The sequence below is a fragment of the Bombus pyrosoma genome, linkage group LG1 (genome assembly GCF_014825855.1).
Source record: "Bombus pyrosoma isolate SC7728 linkage group LG1, ASM1482585v1, whole genome shotgun sequence".
Classification (NCBI taxonomy): domain Eukaryota; kingdom Metazoa; phylum Arthropoda; class Insecta; order Hymenoptera; family Apidae; genus Bombus; species Bombus pyrosoma.
Window position 1 is genome coordinate 13810264 of NC_057770.1, and position 5836 is coordinate 13816099.

The following is a 5836-nucleotide window of genomic DNA, read 5'->3' on the forward strand; positions in this document are numbered from 1 at the left end:
ATGGCTGTGTTACTTTTACTAATGTTTGTTTTTTGTCCAGTATAAATTACGAAGTCCAATACATAATTAGTTTTACGGTCACTAAGGAGAAACAATTTAATGCCGAACCTACTTCTCTCGGATGGTATAAACTGTTTAAAATAACATCTGCCCTTGTACAGCAAAAGACTTTCGTCGACGCATAGATTTCCATAACGTGCAAATGACTGCGAATAGGAAATCTTTAATTTATCGATTACTGGTCGTATTTTTGCTAAAGGATCGTCACTTACTGTATTATTATCGTTAAAGTGCAACATTTGTAATAATACCATGTATCGATCTCGTGTTATTATTTTGCGGAAAACATTGCTTTTCAACAGTTCGTCCGTAAACCAATATTCTCTCACAGACAGTTTCAATTCTACCAAATGTCCAAATTGGACAAATTGTGAATGCAAAGTATTAAATAAAAAAAAAAGAAAAGACAGTTTCTTCGAACGCGGCATTAACATTGAAATGCATTTATATCTATCTCGCACAAACGTAATAGTATTACTTGTGCGTTGATGCTCGGAAAAATTGACAAACGCATATATGCGTCCTTAGTCCACCCCGATGACTTTCGCCAGACGCATATATGCGTCCATAGCACTCTAAGGGTTAAGGAAGATGTCGTATATGCGCCACTTGCCTTAATTAACTGGCGGGTAAGTCGTAAACCACGACCCGAGCGCAATTGTTAGTTGAAGTTTGGACGAATTTGAATCAGTTGTTTGGCTTGAAGAATGTTTGTAAAATCAACAACATTCGCAATGTTGTCGCTTTGTAAATATCGTAGAAACTCTCGGCAGAATACAACTGCAGCGAACGATCACGTTTTGCCTGTTAAGTAGTAAATTCGAGCATTCGCCTGGCCAGCGTCATCTCGATTGATTCTCACGATGATGAGTACATTGGCGAGATATTTTAAATCTGTTTCACTTACTGGATAAAAGGAAAATAAAGGAAAAATTTTTAAGATTAGAATGTTTCATACTCTTTTCGTATTGTTATATTGATTACTCTAAAGATATATTTCTACGAAATAACCAGTCGCTTTCGTATAAACTCTCTGCGTTATAAAACAATACAAAGCGTAAAAAAATGAAACTCTCGAATGTCAGACGGTGAATCATAATTTCGAAATAATATTTTACAATATAGGGCACCTTTATGCAGCATTTTCCTTCCTCCTCAAAACACTGACACGTGTACGCGTCGTTAGGACTTCATTTACGGAACAGTAACATCGAAATTGCTTTCTTTTTCCTTCCCTGGAGGTGATCCCTTATTTGGGGACGAACGTGTCGCGTTATCGGTCGCTCGCGGCCAAGCAACTGTGCCCTTTCGTTTTGCAACTGTGATCCGTCGAAAAGCTTTATCGTCCGTGGCGTTTCAGTTCAACGTGAAACGAACAGGAGGTAAGGAGGAAAAAGAAAGAAAGCAAAGGAAAGGAGAGAAGAAGAATGGTAAGAGGCAACGCCCTCCGTCCTTGGCAAGGGAACATCGATAAATATCGCTCTCGAACGGATCTGTTCAAATAAAATACGAAACTGGGTTGGTCGTCAGCGACTCGTAGCTGACTTGTTTCCTCATTAACTTGGCCAAGCAATTAGAAGATGTCGGTGACTTGGTCGACCGGCCGTCCTGAATTCTGATGCGAAGTTACAAATGCCGAATGAATAGACTGTTTAACATGCTGACGAATAAATGGCTTCATTGAAGTTCTGTACAGAGGATGTTTTGTTTCGAAAATGTACAGTCTACCGTAGATGCTAGAATTTGTTAAATGTCGGTCTGCGAGCTAAACGTATCAGTCTACTGTTGAATTTATTTACATTTTTAAATGAAGATCATTTGGCAAAAAATGATAAGTACATTTTTATTAACTTTTTTATTTTAATGTTGCTTTGAGACTGAGAAGAATTTTAATATAAAACTTACAAGTATACAAACATATTATTTAAGCGTGTGTGTATATTGAGATATGTGTAATTTTGTGTGCTACACTAGATTATCCGCGTAGTAGTGACACACGTATGAGTGAGTATGAGTGTGTTGGAGTATGTGCGTTAGGAGATTCCTTTAGTCTGGGTATTTGTTAATTTGAATTGTTAAACATTCCATTATTTTGATGCTTTCCCTTGCTATTAATTAATACACTTAAACAGAAGAACGCAACTGTTGCGTTGGTAGTGTGGTAAAGAAGATGTTGAGACAAAGAGAGTGGTGAGACGCGTGCGAATTTGTATCGACGAATATCTTGTAAATCACATATTAGATAAATCTGAAACTATTTTGATATCAATTCTAAGTGTAATCAAAGTGTTCTTTTATATTTATTTTGGCGATTAAGATTCACGATTCTCAACAGTGTATAAAAGGTAATCATAGAAATATTTATTGAGCAATAAATGGATAACAAGATAAAATCGTTAAAGTAATAGTATGTATAATAAGCATTCTAATAACGAAGGAAGGGTCTAAGAACAAGCCGCAGTAATTGATCATCTGTGATATCACAAACGCATTATTCGAGATCCTTCGTCAACTTCTAATTGTAACAAACAAGATGGATGGTTATAACTGATATTCATAAGCGACAACTAATGAATGCTAATTAATTTCGTGCGAACATGCTCTAAAAGGCATCTGCAATTATCGATTATGTTAAAATATCAGCCTATGCACGGGTTACGGAACTAAATTTTACGAGCGAAAAGTGAATTAATTAATAGCAAGGCAGAGCATCAAAATAATGGAATGTTTAACAATTCAAGTGAAAAAATATCCACACCAAAAAAATTTCCCAACGCATATATTATTTATTCGTAGCAAATATATAATATCGTAATACATAAAATATAATTAATTTCATTACAACGAATCTTTTAACACGTTGACTGCTACGCCTGTTTTCAAAAAAATCTCCGTCAGGCCACGCGTGAACCAGTCTTCTCGTTGAATTTGAAATTTACTCTCTTCTTTAATATTTGTTACGATTTTATCCCGCACTCGTTTTCGTTTCTTTCTGACTTTACCAATTTGAATGGAAAATTAAACTATTGCCATGTGGGAGAATTATTTTGAATTAATTCATTTTACTCTCGTTCTTTGATATTTGTTACGATCTTATCGCGCACTCGTTTTCGTTTCTTTCTGACTTTACCAATTTGAATGGAAAATTAAACTATTGCTATGTAGGAGAATTATTTTGAATTAATTCATTAATTAATTAAACTCTCGTTCTTTAATATTTGTTACGATCTTATCCCGCACTCGTTTTCGTTTCCTTCTGACTTTACCAATTTGAATGGAAAATTAAACTATTGCCATGTAGGAGAATTATTTTGAGTTAATTCATACGAAAATATTATTTTTACAAATAAAAGCGTAACCATTCGTATAGTTCCTTTAACACGTTGACTGCCACGCGTGTTTTCAAAAAAATCTCCGTCAGGCCACGCGTGCAGCTGTACCAAGCGTTCTCTGCTCGATGCTCCCGTCGATATTTTCATAATGCGAATCGCTCATCCAGTGGTCTTACCTCTCGTTTCTTTTGTTTCAATTCCTTCGAATTTGTTTCTCATTTCTCCACTTTCTACAAAATCAGTTTGAATCTTGGCCGAGCAACGAACGGTATAACTTAAAATCTCTGCCCTAATTCGTTAGAATGTCGAGAAGAAAAATTGAAAACTTATTTCTTAGCGAGTCAGATAGCAGTGAAAAAGAAAGCTTTTACGAGGCTTATGATTTCGGAAGAAGCATTAGACGCGTGTGCAAACTATGTTATGCAAATAAAAGACGTCGAATGGACCGAACAAAGGCACGAAAGAATTTGAAGAAAACAACAACTTATTGTCCAAATTGTCCCGACCAACCTCAGCTATGTATAGAATGCCTTAAAGTTTTACATGCTAAATAATTTTTTTAATAAACCATTTTCGTATTACTTTTATAACAAACCATTTTCGTATTACTTTTATAACAATTCGACAGTTTTATTATTATGGAATATCTTTTCAAACACCTACGACGATCCTTCGCAAATAATCAAATAGGCGACACCCGGATATGGGTTACGTGGCCTGACCAGAAACTTTGCTGACACCCGAATACGGGTGTCATGACAGTCAACGTGTTAAACGAATCCACTACATTTTTTCGCTTGAAAGCATTTTTCTCTATTTAAGCAATTTGTTCTTCAGCGATATTACGCCCGTAATCTTGATCAACAGGTATGCCAACAGACGAGGGAAATATCGAACCAATTAAAGCAATTATTTCATTATACAGGTGCTCGAATGATTTTTATCTGATCTCTGAGTAAAATTTCATTTCGTCCCTATCGGGCGACTATCCTTTTTGTCCCGAAATCTTTCATTAGAAACGGTTGGTGTTACCAACGCACAATCGCCAATATGATTTTAATCTATTCGAAAAACTGCCTATATTCGATGGATCAAAAGCCATTTACGCGATCCTGCAGTTTCTCGTATGGTGATTCGAAGCGCGACAGAATTTCATTTTCACCCGCGAACACCGTACCACCATCTTTGTGTGCACAAAGCTTACGCGTTAACAGGATTTAGATCGCCGCATAATCCATGTATAATAGCAGTTGATCCAGATCGACCAGTCCCGAGCAAACTATTCAGCATCGCTGATTACAAGATGGCCGTTGCTGTTATCGAGTTAATATGTATGCTGGGGAGATTCTGGACATCATTAAATTGCTTGATTAGGAAAGATCGAGTAGAGAACGTTCGTGGTAGAGATTAGGTTGCCCGAAATGTTTCTTTCGTTTTATAAGAAAATAATAGACGCACAATGTTCTTCGTTTTATATTAATTTACTGAATTATGCACGAACCTAATCACACCTAATTCAATAAAATAATATAAAACAGAAATTGTTGTTCATCTATTATCACCTTATGAAACGAAAGGAACTTTCCGGACAACCTAATACAAATACTGATTGGCAAGTATCGTTGAAATGACAAAATACGCTTTGCGAACAACATAATATAATAAGTTGCTGAATTTATATCTTGTTTATTATTTTAAATGAGTATTTATATTTCACGTTTATAAAAAGCCACATATTTAACATTTTTATGTTTCGTTTACTGTTCACATAGTAACAATCATTGAAGAGTCTAATTCGAATGATCTGGTCATCTTTAAACGACTTTGAACTTCAATGGCACGACTTCAAATAGCTTTGGATATTAACGCCATTAATGAACGACCTCCGTGAATTTAAAAAGACTTCGAGTGTCAATGGCACACACTGATGATATTTGTAACTTTTAAACGACTTTAAATGTCAATGAAGATGAGCTGTTGTGACGTTCGCGTGACGGTTTAATATCAGTGATAAATCGACGATGATCTACAACGATATTCAATGGAGATTTGGTAGTACAATTGGGATTTGCTATATCAACATAATGTTTAAGTGATAAACCTGGGCGTAATCTGTTTCGAGAACAGACTCCAGGGATGATGATTAATTAAATTAAGTACTATCGATCAGGTCGAGCAATTGCCATTTGCCGGTTCGCAGTTGCCAGGTTTGCATAAATAATCGACTTATGTCGCATTTATCAGTGGATGAGCTACGCCTCCATCACTTCCCCGATTAAGGGAAACTTTAGTTCGAGATGAAGAAATTATGATAACCAAAGTTACTGTCATTCATTTTTATATAACAAATTACAACGCGAACTAAGGATAAACTTATATTTATGTTCAAATTTTGTAAATAAATATTATTAACATATTACTGAGAATGAATCTTCTTGTTTCAG